The sequence below is a fragment of the Poromitra crassiceps genome (assembly GCF_964638095.1).
Source record: "Poromitra crassiceps genome assembly, chromosome: 5".
NCBI classification, from domain to species: Eukaryota; Metazoa; Chordata; class Actinopteri; order Beryciformes; family Melamphaidae; genus Poromitra; species Poromitra crassiceps.
Genome location: NC_139642.1, coordinates 7,130,127 through 7,150,792, shown reverse-complemented (window position 1 = coordinate 7,150,792; position 20,666 = coordinate 7,130,127).

Here is a 20,666-nt window from a genome sequence, read left to right as displayed (position 1 = left end):
GGAGGGGATGGATGCCGCCTCCAGGGAGGCCAGGCAGGAGAGTGCCTCCCTCAGGCAGATGATAGATGGGCAATTGGGGCAGCTCATCCAGGCGGTCCAAGCCGGTTTGCGGAGCGCACCCGCTGCTACTCCCACTCCGGCGGCAACCCCCCCTCATCCAGGTCCAGCTGCTCTGTCGGCTGCGATCCCCCTACCTCAGGGGTAGCCAAACTACGGCCCGCGGGCCAACTGCGGCCTGTTTTTAAGTGGCCCGCCATGAATTTAGAAAATGTTGATGTCAGTATTTTCCTGTGCGTGGATGATTAAGTTACCGTGAGGGATAGACTATAAGAAGTGGGGTGGGGTCAGAGGTGGGAGGTAGGCAAGCAGGTTTCTTAAGTTAGGTGGTCTCTGATAGACAATCCGGGGTGGTGTGTTGAGGGACTTGAGAGCTGGATCAGATTCTATAATATACCAGTGCTTTTGAATAATAGATTGAAATTCCCTGCCACCGGGTGAATACTGGATTATACAATTAACTCTAAACTCGGATGTTCAGGATCTGGTGTGGCTGAGACACTCTGCTTGTGATAAATTTTCAAATCGGTGATGTGCATGTGTGACCCATTGATGTTTATACTGTCTCTGTTGGAAACGAGTTTCTATGTCAGCAGCCTGGGCTTGAAAGTCATCATCGGAACTACAGATGCGGCGAATGCGGTTGAACTGAGAGATGGGCAGACTCTTTGAGTGAAATGGGATAGAAGGAATTTCCATGGAGAATGGAGTTTCTGTCCGTACTTGTACGGTATAGGTTGGAGCCCAGATTGTTTGCATCCCTGTATGTATACAAGAATAGCCTATCTAAAAAGTTCATCTTCTGCCTGTCATATTCCATTGTGAATTTCAGATGGCGACTGTTAAGCCCCAAACGCACAGGGAGCATTCTGATGCGCGCCAAACTGCCTTGACGCCTGTACTCTGAACCTGTTTCAATTTTCGAGCATCAAATGAGGTTCCAGCAACGACCAAAGCCTCTGAGCTCCCCCCCTCCCTCTCTGCCCACTTCCATCCCTGTCTCTGTCTCGATAAGTAGTGCTCCTCAAACTCTCACGGCAGTTTAAATACAGCAGGCATTAATACGCTACACTTTTTTCTCTCCCCCTCTGCACGGCAGACCGACGGGGTTCCTCTGCCTTTCCGAAGCCCTGCCACTCCGAACGTTAACTTCCATTATTCGGACTGGCGGTCGTTCACCTTAGAAGCCGCAATGCCGACCTTAGGTTTAGGCGTGGGGGTGGGAGAGGTTAGGTTTTGGGTTAGGGTCTGGGGGAGGTTAGGTTTAGGCATGGGGGGAGGTTAGGTTTGGTGTGGGGGCTGGGAGAGGTTAGTGAAAAATGGGGAATATAGAGCCCCTTTCTGAGTGCCAATATTTCGGAGTGGCAGAACGTTGGAGTGGCAGCACGTCGGAGTGGCAGCATGTAACCCAGACCGACAGACAGGTAGGATGATCCTCTATCCCAAGCTTGTCCAGAATGATGTGCTGAACAAAAGGCTATATTTCCCGCTGCAAAGTCGATCTCTGAGAAGAATACTAGAGGAATAAATGCATTCGAAACATATTGATCCCGGGGAGAGAATTGTAGCCTATTTTGTAGCCTACCTTTCCTCTGCAGTAGGCAGCAGCACTGTGTTCCAAACCGCGCCGGAGCTTCTCCCCATGAAAGTGATTAAGCAGTTTATTGAGTCATGTCTAGCAGGGTAACTGCGGCGGATATTCGGACCTGATTCTACAGTTTTAATCCGCAGTTCATGTTTAGAAGAGGCTTATGACGGGCTCACCTGTTACGGTATAACAACTTTTTTTAAATCAGTCAATTGTGCCTAATTACATATAAATTAGTGGCCTTTTCCCCCAAATAGTGATGGTTATGTCATTCTGTGGTGTATACATTTCAGATCTGATACTTGCAGTGCGCTATAGGGGCAGATCTTGACACGCGTCAAATGACGCGCATCAAGATTTGCTCCCTGTGCATGTGGGCCTTTAGTGTCAATAAAGTCATGGAACTCCTTCAGTTGTGATTCAGATCCTTTCCAAACAACGACAATGTCATCAGTGTACCTCTTCCAGTTGCCGATGCGGGGTAGATGCAGGTTACGGTGATCATTAAAAATGATGGCATGCTCAAAGAGTCCAGAGAAGTTAAAGTCTACACATGCACATCTCTTTTCAAGGTGCTGAGTCAAAAAAGTTACTTCATGAGATTCAGGAAGACTCGTGACACTGTTGGTAGCTCCCAATATATTTCTGATTTATTTTACATTAAAAATTACAACGTTTTGATCCCTCACAGGCTCTTCGTCAAGTCAGGTCAGGTTTGCATTGCACAGGCTCTTCTTCAGGTCAGGTTTGCATTTTGTGAGTGTAAATGGTAATTGTCTGCTGGGTATGTACACAAATAAATTGGGAGTTGTTTCAATATAGCATTATAAATAAAAAGATAGCAGTGACTCAGCCTACGTAGAGTCAGGGATGGCCAAGCCACTTTCTGATAGAGAACACAGTGGTGAGTTAGATTTTTACAGTTTGCAATAAACCTTAAAGCACTGTGTTCAGCAGACTTACTTTTATCCATGACCTTCACTTCCTTCCAGAATTCATATACATTATTCTGCTGCAGCTTTTTGGCCATGGAGTTAGCCCTCATGGCCTGCTTATTTATTTTGATAAAGTGTACAGCAAATTTAAATCTAGCATTAGCTTGTTTCTTATATTCACCCTCTGGGCCAAACCTGGCCTTTCCAGATAAAACCCAGTTCTTAAAAGCTTATTTGGCCTCTAGATGGAGACACATATTCATTCCATCCTGGGCTGAAGTTATTTTGTTTATGCCTTTTTTGTTGGAATGATTTACTGCCATCGTTGAGGCAATCCACAATTTTGTCATACATTTTGCATAGGTCATTATTGTGATTTTGGTTCTTACAGTTAATGTTGCCGCATAAAACAGCATCATGTGGTATATCAATATTGCTTAGGCTCTTATCAGTCAGAGTTATAGTGCCAGAGGTCATCTTCTGTACACTTTGACCAATCTAATCGCACCTTGTTCATGGTTTTCATAACTAAATGCTCTCTAGGCTCATAATTTAATAACATAGAGACTGGTATATGGTCTATGGCCAAACCATACAGGATCTCAACACACTCCAGACAATCATGAGCATCAGCTGTACATATCCAGTGATCCAGCCAAGATGTTGTATCCCATGCTTCACTGGTATATGTATAGCTTTCTACTGGCAGCAACGCTTTACTGGAAAGAACCAGCTTGCTATCTTGACAGAATTGGATTAAGTGTTGACCAAATAGGGAGTTGTTATCTGAAATGTCAGCATTCATATCACCCACAACAAATATACATGTACAGTATATGCATTTTCTTTAATAAAATAACTTGTGAAATCATATCATCATCATATCTACATGTACTTTACAGCAGAAACCCCACATTTCTTTCATCAGTGTTACGACCACCTTTGAAAAGGCTCGCTTGGAGACCAATAACATATAAAAGAAGGAGTCAAGAAACAAGTTTGCCAAAAAAAAAAATATATATATTTTTCAACTCAAAAGTTAACTCTAGAAAAAACAACAAAGGGGTCAGGTGGGACGGCCAAACAGAACAAAAGAGCGGGCACACACTGGCCGACACACGGCCGGCGGACCAGGCACCACCCTAAAAACAAAACATAACAAACTAAACTATAGAAACAAAGCTGCGAAAACTAAACTACTGTACCCACCTTTCCCAAAGTAAAGAAAGGATAAATCAAAGAAAGCAAATCAAAGTAACAAAACAAACCAGATACATGGCTGCTGCCACCAGCATGTAAGTGTGTTGAGATGAGAGAGGGGAGAGAGAATGACTGAAGCTGCCACTACTTATGAATGTGAGATCTATGATTAACAGATGAGGATCAGTTGAGTCCAGGCATAAGCAATGCCACTGGAATGGAGAGGAGGATCAGCTGAGCCAGGCATGAGCAGCAGAGTGGGATCAGCTTAGCAACCAGAGGCAGGACAACTAAGTGGAGCAGAGAGAGAATAATGTTAGGAGTAAGAAACATACAATAAGGGGGGAGCGCATAACACCCCCACCCTAAGTTACTGAATCATGGTTTCTGAAAACGCCACCACAGAAAACATAATTCAGATAAACAAATTACTGGCGCGACAATGCATCAGCCAAAACATTATCCTTGCCACGGATATGCTGAATTTTCAAATTGTAGCCTTGTAGCTCGAGACTCCAATTCATTAACCGCCTGTTTTTATTTCGCATCCGGTGCAAAAACCCAGAGGATTATGGTCGGTGTACACGATTAGAGGAACGCTCGAGGCAAAATGGTCCAAAGCCAAAATCAAGGCCAGAGCTTCTTTTTCGATGGTGGAATACAATTTCTGATATGGTTTGAACTTTTTAGAAAAGTAACAAATGGGATGTTCCACATCCACACCATCAGACCCTACCAACGCCACTATCACTGGCGTCCACAGCCAATTTGAACAGCCTGTCAAAATCCGGCGCTGCAACACGGGTGCCCTCAAGAGCACACTTTTAGTCTGGTTGAAAGCTGTTTGACAACCCTCAGTCCATTTAAAACTGACCTTTGGATTCAACATATTGGTCAGAGGTGCAGCCACTGAAGAAAAGTTGTTACAGAATCCTCTATAATACCCCACCATTGCCAAATAACGACGGAATTCAGTCCTAGAGGTGGGAGCTGGAAATGCAAAAATAACCTCCACTTTAGACTGAATAGTATGCACGCAACCCCGACCGACCACTTTCCCAAGATACGTGACTGTGGCTTGGCCAAATTCACACTTGCAGAGGTTAATCGTCAGGTTTGCATCAGCAAGACGCTTGAATACCTCTCTCAAATGATCAATATGCTCTGTCCATGACCGAGAGCACACAACCAGATCATCAAGATAGGCTTCACAAAAAGACAACCCAGACAAAACTACATTAACCCAGCACTGGAAAGTAGCCGGTGCGTTGCGCATACCGAAGGCCATTACAGTGTACTGCAGGAAATCATCAGGTGTAACTAATGCAGAGATTTCCTTCGCCCGTTCAGTTAAAGGAACTTGCCAATAGCCTTTCAAAAGGTCCAGTTTGGAGACAAAAGTAGCACAACCGACATGATCGACGCAATCCTCCATCCGTGGGAGAGGATAACTGTCAGCAATGGTTACATCATTAACCTTTCGAAAATCAGTGCAAAAACGATCCTCACCATTGACTTACAACCAACAGACAAGGAGAGCTCCATGGACTACAGTTGGGCTCAACTATGTCATGCTGCAGCAAATAATCCACCTGTTTCTTAAAATGGTGCCGCTTCTCTGGATTAACACGATATGGATGCTGTTTAATAGACTTTGTACCACCCACATCAATGTCGTGTTTCAAAAGGCACGTCTGTGTCGGCAGGTCAGAAAACAAGGACCTATTTGCCTCAACTAACTGAATCAAATCTACACGCTGAGACTCAGTCAGGTGAGACAAACAGAAGTCAAGGGACTGCAACGCCTCTGAGTTTGACAATTTACCGTGTGTTACAGCCACTGACAACCCGCCCTCATCCACTTCAGCAGTGGACAGCACCACTGTGGTCAAGACGGATTTTGACGTTTCAGCACTGGACAGTTCCTCAGGCTGAGGATTCACAGTCTCTCTGTCACAGTACTGCTTCAACATGTTTACATGGCACAAACCACTTCTATGCTTGCGATCAGGAGTGGCAATACGGTAATCCCTTTCACCCATTTTCCTTTCAACTTGATAAGGGCCACTATAACGAGCTTGCAGGCTAGACCCAGGAATTGGCAATAACACCAAAACTTTATCCCCGGCGAAAAACTCCCTGCTTTTTGCTATTCTGTCAAACCACCCTTTCATTTTCATTTGTGCCGTGTTAAGGTTCTCCATAGCCAAATGGGCAAAAAGTAAGTCGGCACAATAAACCCAAGTGACTCCTGCACGACCTCCCGCACTGCAAACATCATCAGATGAACATGATCATCCCAGTCTTTTTCAAATTCCAGACAATAAGTGCGCAGCATGGATTTTAATGTCTGGTGAAAACGCTCAAGTGTGCCTTGAGTTTCGGGATGATAAGCGCTGGAATGACAGTGTTTTATGTCCAGCTGTTTCAAGACTTGAGCAAACATACGGGACATAAAGTTTGAACCTTGATCGGTTTGAAACACTTTTGGGAGACCAAACAATGAAAAAAACTTGGTCAGAGCCTTCACAACAACAGGAGCTGTAATCTCATGCAGCGGGATCACTTCTGTTTCCAGAGTTGATGAACACATGATCGACAACAAAAACGTATTGCCAGTAGGGATGGGTACCGAACTCGGTACTTTTACAGGCACCGACCGAAATGGGGCGGTACCGAGTACCAGTTCACATGAAAACCAACGGTACCACATTTCGGTACTTGAGCGCATCTGAGTAATAGAAAGAGAGTGGGTAAAATAGAAATTCCGACGGAACCTTAAGGCAACACGCGAGAGCGCGTTACGTCAGTACGTCACACACCTGAAAGCAAACATCAACAAACGAAAGCGGTCCAAAAACGTGGCTACACTTTATCAAGATAGACTCAGACAACACTGGTTGCAACATTTGTGATGTGAATTGGAAAGCTGGCCAGGGAAACACCTCAAACTTGAGGAAGCATGGTCAAACACGATATATTTAGCTAAATGCTGAAGACTGTAACGTCTTAGATAGGCTGAGGGTGAATGAAGCAGACACTGCACCGCAGGTAACGTTAACAGCACCTCCTCAGCTGTAACGTTAGCTGAAGTCTTGTAGGACGATGATGACGGAACTTGAGAGAGGCATCGACTTCTACATCAGGTAATGTTATTTAATTAGCTAGCGTTAGTTGGATAAGTTGTTTCACTGCCGTTGTGGTTGTTAGATAACGGGGCTTTTCACTGTCTTCACGACGACTGCAAAACAGAGATCGCTAACGTTACTCTTGCTGCAGTAATTGTCAAGGGTTCAACAGAACGTATTTCCTCAGCCTATATATTAGCTATCAACATGAAATAAAAAGCATTTGAGAGCTTAAACCCGTAGCTTTGTATTTGGAAGGGTTACATTTGCCATAATCTTTATTAACATTTCTTAAAATGCATTAGGATCTTTTTATTTTTTGGGGTTAAAGATACAAAATTGTTTTAATGAACATTAGGGCAAATATAATACGAAAAGCCAGAGGGTTAAGCTCTCAAATGCTTTTTTATTTTATGTTTCGATGTGCTTCAGAGCCTGAGATATATGAAGGCTTTAGTGAATACCGACTCTCTCTGAGAAGTTTGGACTTTTTTATGCCTCCGCCGGCGATAGCCAGGCCGGAGGCATTATGGATCTGGGTTGTCCGTCCGTACGTCCGTCCATATGTCCGTCCGTCCGTCCATCTGATGTTCGTTAACGCGATATCTGAGGAACGCCTTGACGGAATTTCATCAAATTTGCCTCAAACATAGACTTAGACTCAAGGATGATCTGATTAGATTTTGGTGGTCAAAGGTCAAGGTCACTGTGACTGCTCGAACGCCATTTTCAAGCTTGTTAACGCGATATCTCACGAATGCCATGACGAAATTTAATCAAACTTGTCTGAAACATCGACTTGGACTCAAGGATTAACTGATTAGATTTTGGTGGTCAAAGGTCAAAGGCCAAGGTCACTGTGACCTTTCGAACACCATTTTCAAGCTTGTTAGCGCAACATCTCAGAAATGCCTTGACGGAGTTTCATCAAATTTGCCTCAAACATCGACTTGGACTCAAGGATGAACTGATTACATTTTGGTGGTCAAACTTCAAGGTCACTGTGACCTCACACACCCAATTTCCAAGCCCTGTAACGCAACATCTCAGGAGCGCTGTTACAGAGGTCTGCAGAGTCGGGGGGAGGTGGCGTTGCCTTTTCCCGCGGTGTGCCGCTTTGATGAAAACAATTAGGCTGCAGTAATATTTATTAGACGATAGGTGGCAGCAGATCACTTGAATCTGCTGAATCACCTGAGAAACGTGTGTAGGCTACTCATCCCTTAACAAGTCCAGTCACTATCCATCAACACAACAATGAAGGTATCATTTCTGCTTATGGTAGTAGCCGAACAGAAAGAAGATGATGTATGGGCTTGTTATCATTTTACTGTATAATGTTAAACTCAACTACATGGTTTGTACAGACTCGCATATGCTTCCCAAACAAATGAATCTCAGGGCAGTTTAACAAGCGTGTGGCAGGGGCTTCGGTAGACTATAACAACTTTTTATTCAATGGTCAATCATTGTGATCTAAATTAGTGACATTTTCCCCAAAATACTCATGGTTCTGTGCTGTTGGTAGGCTATTTGGTAGCCTATCTGATGCCTGCAGTGCGCTGGTCAATTAACGATAATGACGGGAGGCTTGCGCGCAGATTTTCAGTCCTAAATATCAAACATGTTTGATATGAAAGCATTCATATTGACTTAAATATTTTGTTCAATATTCTGACTAAATGAATAATCCACTAATATTCAATATTCAATATTCATATGTGAGTAGCCTACTGATTCTACTCCAAAAACGCACTACAGCCAATTTTAATGCATTTCCCCCCCATTTGTGGGGGGTCTCTTTGAAATGAATATTTTTCACTTGCAATTGTCACTAAAATGTATTTTAAAAGTTTACTATGTCGAGTTTTCATTATTCAAATAACAAAACATTTATAAACAAATACATAAACACTTGTCGTGTTTCCTCGGCGTTTCGCTTGTTTCTGGTATCTCCTTCCATCTGTGGCGCTGTGTTGCAATTCTGCATGACAGGTGAACCACATGCGCTTGACACTTGACACAACAACACACAAGCAAAGCAATCAGCGATTTCTTCCCCACCTTCACGGACAAAATGTCAAAGAGAAAGCAAACGTCTTTACTTGCTAACTTTGGATTCACCAAAAAGCCGAATCGCAGCGACAAAAACGGCCGCGATACCCTCTCCACTTCATGGATTCCAGGACGACACGAGAGGGAACTGCCGATAGGCCTCTCTGGTCCACTCTTTTTTAACACGTTGAGTGCCATAGCCGAGATATCTCGTCTTACATAATCCAACGGTTAAGTGCCATAGACGAGCTATCTCGTCTTACATAAACATTTTTTTTTTTTGACGGTGGGACATCAATCAACCCCTTTTACGTCTTCTATATCACTATTGGAGGAAGAGAATGTGTATAATCTATTTTACCGACCACTAAGTGGCGACAGTTCTCTCCCAAGACAGAGAAAGCCACAGCCAGCCACAGCCAGAGCAGCCAGCCAGCGCGCTGGAGAAAGCCACAGTGTAATTTTCAAGGAAGCAGCTCGGCGAAAACTCCCTCGATCCCACACACACACACACACACACACACACACACACGCGCGCGCGCGCGCACACACACACACACTCGAGCACCCCCGCGCATAAATAAGACCAGAATCGCAAAAGCTTACTCAAACCTCAAGAAACAGTTTTACAGTCCAGACGGCCGCGGAGAATCCTTCCCCCGCAGCACAGACGGAGGGAGGAGCCCGGAGACACACACACACTCTCTCCCTCTCTCTCCCCCTCCCCGCAGTCCCGAGAGAGAGAGAGAGAGAGGAGAGACAGAGAGAGAGAGAGAGAGAGAGAGAGAGAGAGAGAGCACACAGAGCGGGAGACAGACACGCCGCGGGGGCAAAGAACGGACAGAGATCCCCTCCCCCCAGAGCCGCGGAGCAACGCGCGAACACACACACACACACACACACACACACACACACACACACACACACACACACACAATACAGTATACAGACTCGCCCAAGGGCACCCACAATCACAGGCAGGTGACTGTTCTGCTGTTTGATTGAATTTCACAAAACTGCGATTATCTCAGCTTGCTGTCTCATACGCTAAAACCATGCTGTACTCAACGGCTAATATCTACATAACTACTAACTCTGCAAACTAACTCTTTTAGACAGAGAAAGCACACATTCTATTAGTTATTTTTAGATGATTGGTGTTCACGAAGTCTTAACAGAAAATAATCCTCGGCTGTTGTAAAATGAGCCAGAATCCTCAAAAAAAAACCTGGCACAACTTACCTACAGGATTGAAAAAATGGCTGGCACTCAATGTGTTAAGGTAAGAAGAATATTTTATTTATTTATTATTAATATTTTATTGTCATCATCAGTGCATAGGCCTACAGTGAAAAGGTGTAGCCTACAGTTTTAGCCGTGTCTCTTTTATCGTCATCACTTAAACATTTAAAACAATAGCCTATAAAACAAAAATAAATATGCCAAATTAAGTGTAAAGTAACTTAATAAATTAAACGGAATGACAACTATACAATATTACAATTAAAATCCTAATAGCCAACGAAAATGTCTAAATAGGCCTGGTCGGAAAACTAGCCTATGACTTCAGCTGAGGAAAAACACTGTAGCGCAGCCTGCCCCCGTCATGCCTCACCAAGTCTAAACAAATGCATATTAAACTTAATTTGGATTTCAAAATATAATACCTAGCTAACATACAAAGCTTAATTAAACACTTTATTTTAATGGCTACAGAAGTTGTGCGTGTGTGTCGGCTGTCAGTGTCGGGGTTGGTAAAAAAATTAAAATAATAGCCTATATCGAACTCATAAACACGCTAAATTAAGTTTAAAATAACTTAATAAATTAAATGCCAGGACAACTACTATATATTTGCAACGAAAGTCTTCAAATAGGCAACGAAATTGTTAACACATTCACTGCCAGCCGTTTTTCAATACTGTAGTTAGCTTCTGCCAAGGTTTTTTTTTGAGGATTCTGGCTCATCTTTCAAGAGCCGAGGATTCGTTTCTGTTAGGATTTTGTGAACACACAATATCTCAAAAGAACTAATAGAATGTGTGCTTTCTCTGTCTAAAAGAGTTAGTTTGTAGAGTTAGTAGTTATGTAAGCATTAGCAGTTGAATACAGCATGGTTTCAGCGTCTGAAAATTTATTCTGAGATAAATGGCTTTTTGTGAAATTCGATAGAACAGTCACTTTAACCATTCATTTTTGGCATCAGTAAGACGTCAGACATCTAAACAATAGTTTTGAACAGTAATTTCCTCCATAACAGCAGGAAACACCCCTCTCCTTCAAACTCCTCCCTCCGTGTGTGTTCTTCTTGGCTGTAGCGGGCGTGTCACAAGCTCGTTTCTGCTGCTGCTGTAACCTCGCGTCACCAGGCTCACTGCTTTGCTGCTGCTCCTGTCTGCTGGCGGCCGCTGGGCAAGTCTGGATGGGCTCGCTCGTTTCTTGCGGTTTCGGTTGAGAGCTTTGATGAAGCTTTTGCGATTCTGGTCTTATTTATGCTGCGTTTTTCAAAGTGTGTTCCACCCGTAATCTATTATGCAAATTTGCAATCCCTCACCGCCAGCAATCAGCGCGAAAGCGAAAGCGTTTTCGCCAATCCATTCTACAGTATGAGAATGGTTTCATCGCGCGTTCCCCTGCAGTTTTGGCTCTGCTTTTTCTAGTCTGGGAGAGCACTGTCGCCACTTAGTGGGTCGGTGGAATGGGTTGTACACGTTCGGTGGCTCCAATATTTATATAAGAGATGTAAAAGGGTTAGATGCACATCCCACGGTCAAAAAAAAAACACGTCATTTTTGACGTAAAAACACGTCATTGGCAGTCAACCGTTGGATTTTGTTTGACGTATAAAACACGTCATTGGCAGTGAACGTGTTAAAATAGGCCTGGTCGGAAAACAAATCTATTTGACTTCGATGAGAAAAGGCCGCGGCAATGCCTGTGTGTGTGTGTGAGGGAGGTGATTTGTGCTGTGTGGATTATATGATCCACGATTTCGCTCTGTGTGTTGTGTGTGGCAAAGCATATAACCTTGTTATTGCTTGTAAGATGAAATCCGATTGTCATAAATATTATTAAAAAAAAAGATAATATAAAAACCTGCGTACCTGTGAGTAGCCTACTGATTCTACTCCAAAAAACGCACTAGGCCTACAGCCCATTTTACTGCATTAACTTTTCATTTTACTTGTACAAACTGTAATGTCCACCAACAAATATACTCTGAGATCATAGTAAGGCAAATCAAAAATATTTTTATTATGCCAATGTGTTATGCTACATACAATAGAAAAAGGTAATAACTAAGTATTCGGTTAGGCTACAGTATAATCACATTCTTTAACTAACCATTCTTCTAGGAAAAAAAATGCTACTATTTTCATAAAACACGATAAAAAAGTGATAAAAAAAAGTGACAAAAAAAAAGCATGGCAGTCAATAGTATGAGTTGTGCCAAACTAATGTTGCTATCTCAGACAGTCAGACACTCAAGCCTCGATCACGCCACTTGGGCTCCATAGGGTTCATTGTCTATGTAGTCTCTTAGAACAGACGAGTTGGCTTCCGCAATTTTCAAATGCTTCCGCCATACCGTCTGTACTTCGTGGGGGAGAATCATGCACCAACCGGAATGGGAAGCAGAAAGGCGGGTCTTCCGCTCATTAGTCCAATCAGAATCCAATATGCCGGCAGAAAGGCGGGTCTTCCGCTCATTAGTCCAATCAGAATCCAATATGCCGCATTCGCGTGTCGTGATTGGTCGGATTCCGTAGCACTTCCTTCCAGTCTGAATGTTTTTTTTCCCAACTTCCTTGTGCATGTTCTGGGGGTGTAACGTACAGACTGTATATAGCTGCATTCGCCGGATGTAGATGATACAGTCTGTTTTAAGAGACTATTGTCTATGCGTCTGCTAACTGAAACAGCTTCGGCGAACTTTGGCAGACAGACGGGGCGATCGCAGACATTCATTTATGCGATCGACCAGCAGCTTGAAGTCTCTTCTGGGAAGCTGAAACCTCTGCTCCACACAAGCAATAATATAGTCTTTGAGGTTTTTTGGCAGCTCCCATTTCCCCCTGGATCCGTCCCAGTTTGATGTCCGTTGCCAAGCCACGTATAGCTCTTCTGATATGAGATGGCGGAACAGCAGGCATCCATACCGATCCATTCGACCATTGCTCTGCGCGAGGAGAGTTGTGTGTTCTTCGGCTGTGACATCAGTTAGCTGAATGTTTGCGTGCTGATGGTGGATATATGGACTCCTTGGCGGGAATATCGGGGGCGTTGCAGGAGAACAGGAAGCTGAAAGATAATCAGAATCAGAATAACTTTTATTGCCACAGTATGCAAGTTACATACAAGGAATTTGTCTTAGTGTCTGTATGCAGCGTAGCGGTTACATCAATATACAGATGAATAGATAAGAAGACAGATAGGTAACAGACCAAAAACAGCTCTATAGCTAAAACAAGATTTACCTGGCGTGGGCGCTGGCGCTGGGGTAGGTCTGGGGGTTGAAGGAAGTCTTTCTGCTCTGTAATCCTCTCGCTCTCTCCGCAGTTCGACGATCAGAGTATTGCAGTGTGCATTCTCTGATGTCAGGGTCTCCACGTTCTCTTGCAAGGCAGCATTGCGAATGTCGGCTAGACCTTTAGCAGCTTTCCATTCGCCCGTCGCTGCCTTTGAGGCTGCAAGACTCGTCTCCAACACCGTGATGCTCTCAGTCGCCAGGCGAAGGCTTTCAATTTTAGATTCAAGGGCACCTTTGAGCCTTGCCATTTCATCACGGCGGTTGTCCAACACGTGGCAGAGGGGAGCAGCCTGTAATTTTAAATAGATACATGTAAGTCAAAGAACACACACACACACAAAATGCTAAATAATAAAAAAAATATTTCTGGTTTCCAGGGACTTTAATGAAATACAGTGTCGTGACAAAATAATTACATTAGGCTACTTACAGCTTTTTTGGGCACAAATCGCTTGGCTGGTCTTGGTGTGCCCGCCGGGCGTGGTGGTGCTCTTTTCGCCAAGGATGTGGAGGCTGGGGTGGAGGCTGGAGGAGTGTTTTCGGCGCTTCTCTTGCGTCCTCTGGTCCTGGTTGCCCCGTAGAAACGCTTGCCATCCATGACTGGGTCGATTTGATGAGTTGAAGTGAAGTTCATGCTTACCTGCTCCAATTATATAGCATGTCTTCTTGGGGGCGTGGTGTACAATAACGTCATTGAGCCCATTCTAATAGGCTAGCATTCTAATGCAAAACAGTTCACTCCTGATTTTTATTTTTTATTTTATTTCATCTTTATTCTTCTTCTTATTTATTTATTTTATTTTTATTTTCTATTTGACGATTACCGTTTGTTTACCTGTTGAACAACTGTAAAATTTTTGTCAGAATGCCCCATTTTTTGGGAAGTTTATACATTCAAATAATGCCATTTTAAAATGCATTTATTTATAATATGTAAGCCTTTCATCAGTTTTACCAGAAATGAATTAAAATAGATTTTCTTGACACTATTCTAATTTCTTGAAATACTGAAATACAGTCACACATCTAAAAAGGTGACATACAAATATATATATGATATTTTTTTTTCTTTCCCCCCCCCATTTACTGGTATTTTGATGACACTGACGGTGTAGAGCATTTGATGTGTTATTAGATTTCTTTGTCTGGCCCACTCGAGCTCAAATTGGGTCACATGTGGCCCGTGGAAATGAAGTGAAATGAATTTGACACGCATGTAGAATAATTGTATTATGCCATGCTCTACGAATGTTTTTGTTACTTGTTGTATGCATGAACTTAAATTAAAATAGCTATTTGATCACAAAAAAATAAGTAATTCTTTTAGTCAGAGGGAGTGGACTGAGGCTGGAGTCACTCATAACTGAGAAGTAACTGCTGATTTTCTTCACACTATTCTAATTTCTTGAAATACTGAAATACAGTCACACATCTCAAAAGGTGACATACAAAATATGCACAGTATATGAAGTTCAAGTCATTTTTGGACACAAATAGTGCAACATCTGAAAATACTGATGATGATATTGCAGTGTTTCAAGCGGCTGAACTAAGCACTATAGGCTATCACTAGCTGCAAACCCCAGCTTTCAATGAGCAGCCATCAGGCACGGGTGGGGTGGGGCAACATTCCTGGAATGCTGTTCAGCTTTGATTGAACAGCCATCACCATTCCACACACAAGAAATGGTAATAATCTCCAAACTGGTTCTTACTGAAAGGCAGGGAGATGACAACGAGTAGACTATCGCAGTGATCATCAACCTATGCCATAAAGGGCCAGTATTGTTTGATCTGGTTCGATATGATTCCATGACTAACTGTATTGTACAGTAGGTAGAGAAAAACAGTGAAACTATGATGTGACTGATATTTTTTTTTCTTCTTCCCCCATTTACTGGTATTTTGATGACACTGACGGTGTACAACATTTGATGTGTTATTAGATTTCTTTGTCTGGCCCACTCGAGCTCAAATTGGGTCACATGTGGCCCGTGGAAATGAAATGAAATGAATTTGACACGCATGTAGAATAATTGTATTATGCCATGCTCTACGAATGTTTTTGTTACTTGTTGTATGCATGAACTTGAATTAAAATAGCTATTTGTTCACAAAAAAATAAGTAATTATTTTAGTCAGAGGGAGTGGACTGAGGCTGGAGTCACTCATAACTGAGAAGTAACTGCTGATTTTCTTCACACTATTCTAATTTCTTGAAATACTGAAATACAGTCACACATCTAAAAAGGTGACATACAAAATATGCACAGTATATGAAGTTCAAGTCATTTTTGGACACAAATAGTGCAACATCTGAAAATACTGAAAAGATTACAGTAACATTGTGCAACAACTGAAAGTTGTGTATAGAAAACTTGATTCAAACCAAATAAATATGTTTACCATATCCACACATTAGGCTACTTTGACAAAGTTTTGAGTTAAGTCCAACAGTGCAACTTTTCAATCGAAAAGTGTCTGCATGGTGTTGAAACGGTGGCAGGGTGAATTAGCAAAACAAAGGACTGGGGGAAGGGCATTGCTGCTGATTTTCTTCACACTACTCTAATTTCTTGAAATACTGAAATACAGTCACAGATCGCAAATAGTGCAACATCTGAAAATACTGATGATGATATTGCAGTGTTTCAAGCGGCTGAACTAAGCACTATAGGCTATCACTAGCTGCAAACCCCAGCTTTCAATGAGCAGCCATCAGGCACGGGTGGGGTGGGGCAACATTCCTGGAATGCTGTTCAGCTTTGATTGAACAGCCATCACCATTCCACACACAAGAAATGGTAATAATCTCCAAACTGGTTCTTACTGAAAGGCAGGGAGATGACAACGAGTAGACTATCGCAGTGATCATCAACCTATTCCATAAAGCTGTTTCAGTTGTCAGCCCTGCTAGCTTATACTCTTTTTAAAGTTTTGTTGTGATGTCTCTCTAGCGATTTTGTCTTCAAATAATGCCAATTTATAATGCATTTATTTCTAAGATGTAAGCCTTCTCATGTTGTGAAGTAGGCTATGGCCCCTATTCTCCCACAGGCCTTCGGCGCTAAAACGGGCCTTCGGCGCGAAAAAACGTGCCTTGCGCCTGCCTCGGGAAGATATCAATATGGCTTTACGCTGCCAAATGTACATCATCCTTCCTGCAGCAGGCGAGAGAAAATGATATCTTTCTGGACAAACTTTCACCAATCTAATAGGCTATATTTTTCTAGCTGATGCATTTAGAACATTCTTTTCACTTTGATCTTGCTATAGTGTAGGGTATTTACATGCTTGCTTTATTTAAACTGCAGTTAGATTGGTTTGACAAATACAGTTCAAATACATTTGTTGGATAATAGCTTTTGTTTTTTGTGTTTTATTGTTTAATCTTAAACCAAATTAATTAATTAAATAAGGAGCGGTGTGCGTGCAGCTCCTCCCTTTGCGCAGACCGCCCTGCAGTGTTAGAAAATTATTTGGAAATCAAAAAATTATTTAAAATTTAGATTTCGTTTGCTAAGAATTATACAATAATGTGTTATGTATTTATGAAATGATCAGGCTACATCTATCTTTTTTCAATAGGCTACATTTTGACTGGGCCGGTAATATAAAATAAAAGGCTATCAAACTTTTGTGGGCAGAAATAAATTTAAAACTAGTCAGATATGCCTTGAGCCACTTGTAAAATAAATCACCACAGTGATTGTTTTACATGCTACCGCGCTGTCTTCAAATAATGCCAATTTATAATGCATTTATTTCTAACATGTAAGCCAAAAACATTTGAGAACCTCTGACAAATTATTCGCTTTGTCTAGGTCATGCGGAATGTTTTACAAACGAAGGTGATGAGGTGTTCATGTAATATCCACCAACAAATATACTATATATATATAAATAGATCATAGTAAGGCAAATCAAAAATATTTTTATTCACATTCGGTTAGGCTACAGTATAATCACATTCTTTTACAACCACATGCAGACAGTGCGTTTACATGCAAACAATAAACGGATAACTGAGAATAATCAGTTTATGGCAATAATCTGATTTCTGCATTTACATGCACTTTAATAATCCTACTATAGGAAAAAAAACAGGTTTACATGATTCTAACTGTATAGGCTACGTTTTCTTCATATAAATCTTTTTAAGCCGTCATCTGAAAAAAATCGTCACACACAGATACCACAATACCACAATAGAATCGGGTGTGAGTAAAAAATATATATATATATATGATAGGTGGCCTCTAGGATGGAAGTTGGCTACATAGCAGTGGCATATCCATTCATCCAAATGACCTGCAGGGTGACAAAACACATTAAAATGTAATACTACACAGAACTGGTAAAAACTCGCCAGAGCTCAGAGATGTTTTGTGTCTACTCACCATTGGCATAACTTTATTCAAATGGTTAATGTAGTTGTTGCAAGTCTGTTGGGTGAGTTTATCTCTCCAAAACGTCTCTATCTCCCGGATTAGTGCCTCCTTCCCAGCTAGAAATTTTTTGTTCTAAGAACGTTCTGAGAAGGTTACGCAAAATGTTCTTGTAATATTTTTCGCGGCAAGTTTTCTTTTAGTTCCCAGAATGTTCTATGATAACATTTGCTAAAAACATTCAAAAAATGTTTGTTGATAACCTTCTTAAAATGTTTGGTGACAACATTGCTAGAACATTATGCCATAATGTTCTTAAAAACGTTCTCCGCGGGTAGTTTTCTTTTAGTTCCCAGAATGTTCTAGGATAACATTCTCTACAAACATTCAAAAAATGTTTGTTGAAAACCTTCTTAAAATGTTAGGTGACAACATTGCTAGAACATTATGCCATAATGTTCTTAAAAACGTTCTCCGCGGGTAGTTTTCTTTTAGTTCCCAGAATGTTCTAGGATAACATTCTCTACAAACATTCAAAAAATGTTTGTTGAAAACCTTCTTAAAATGTTTGGTGACAACATTGCTAGAACATTATGCCATAATGTTCTTAAAAACGTTCTCCGCGGGTAGTTTTGTTTTAGTTCCCAGAATGTTCTCGGATAACATTCTCTACAAACATTCAAAAAATGTTTGTTGAAAACCTTCTTAAAATGTTTGGTGACAACATTGCTAGAACATTATGCCATAATGTTCTTAAAAACGTTCTCCGCGGGTAGTTTTGTTTTAGTTCCCAGAATGTTCTCGGATAACATTCTCTACAAACATTCAAAAAATGTTTGTTGAAAACCTTCTTAAAATGTTTGGTGACAACATTGCTAGAACATTATGCCATAATGTTCTTAAAAACGTTCTTCGCTGGTAGTTTTCTTTCAGTTCCTAGAATGTTCTAGGATAACATTCTCTACAAACATTCTAATAATGTTTGTTGATAACCTTCTTAAAATGTTTGGTAACAATATTGCTAGAACTTTATGCCCTAATGTTCTTAAAACATTTTGAACAATAACTTATTTTTGTTCCCAGAATGTTCTAGGTAGAATGAAATTCTCTAAAAACATCTTAAAGATGTTTGGTGATAACCTTCTTAAAATGTTAAGGTACAACATTGTTAGAATACTATGCCCAAATGTTTTTAAAAAGGTTTTGGACTGGAACATTTTCAACATTCCGCTGCAAGAATAATTATGTTGAAAACATTATATAAATGTTTTCTGGTAAAATCCCTGACTGTGATCCCTGAAACTGTGGTCACTAGGGTGACTGACAATTTACCCTATTGTAATTGGACTATTAACGCGTGAAACGTTTGATAATACAATCATACATGAATATTCAAACATCTTTCAACAGAATAACATTTTTCATTCATTTATTAATTTTTACCCGTAATATCTCAACAACGACATCATGTGTTACTTATATATTGACTTGTGTGATGTTGTAGTGTTAAAGCTGTGTGAACTGTCACAGATGTGTGGAGACTGGAACTAGCTAGAGAACATACAGTACAAAGCTGTTAAAGGCTGGTCACAGTAAGGAAAAAAAAAAGCATAAAACATCAACTGACATTTCTCAAACAGTACAAATAAAGTGCCTTTTTGCATCAATACTACACACAACACTAACAAAAAAAAAGAAAAAAAATGTCATTTTTACTCATTGTCATTTGACAAAAGTGCGGGGGTATGGTCTGGGTTCTCCTCATCAACTTCTGACTGTCCAGCATCGCCGTCTGACTCTGGAGTCACGGGTTGTCCAGCAACTGCATTATCCACCTGCATTATAACAAAAAGCGATTTAAAGTCACAATCATTTCTGATTGATCAGAAGCCTTCTTTAGCTGTGACCAGCCAGCTAGCACAAGTCACTTTTGGTCAGTTCTATCTGTCTCAAATATGAAGGGTGCAATAGTGATTTGTGCCTCTACGGATAAATAATAGAACGCTGTTGCCTCTCATGTATGCTGCAACCTCACACAAACCGACAGTAGCAATTGTGGTTGTTAAAACAACAGGATATAGTGTCCATTATAAGGCACTGCAATTAATTCACAGATGATTAATTACAACGCAAATTTACAAAAAAACTAATTAACCTAACAGTTAAAAGTAACTCAATTCTAGTTAGGGGCAATGTGGCTTTTGTGTAAACTCAATTCTAGTTAGGGGAAATGTGGCTTTTGTGTAAAGTTATCTGAAAAATGGTGTACTTTATTTATAAATTATGGCCCCTATCTTCCCAAATGCACTAATTCTGCATTTGTGCTTGTTAGCTGCTATTTTGACACCCGCGCAATGCAAATTAAGAGCGTCCACAAGCGCATTTGTCCCCCCCCACACCGCACTATTACTCTATGCCTGTGTATGATGATCTAACCAGGCGTGACTGCGCAAATTGCAGGGACAAAAATGGCATTTGCTATCATCAGCATGGGCGCAATGACTCTGCACTAACAGTTTTGAAAAGCACATTTTAAGCGCAAATATCCCTCTTGCACTGGAGCCCAACAATATCTTCCTCCCGTGCAAGGGAATTCCTTTTCAATACGTCATTACGCACAGAGTGCCAAATTACGCATGCATGGCGCAGCCGGTGTTAAATGGGATACAAGACGGGAATCTGATTGGTTTGATTATGTAACGCTGATGCATTGTCAGGCCACACCTGTGAATAATTCTGGTGGTTAATCAGATTTAAATATCACAGAAGAGGGGTGGGAAATAA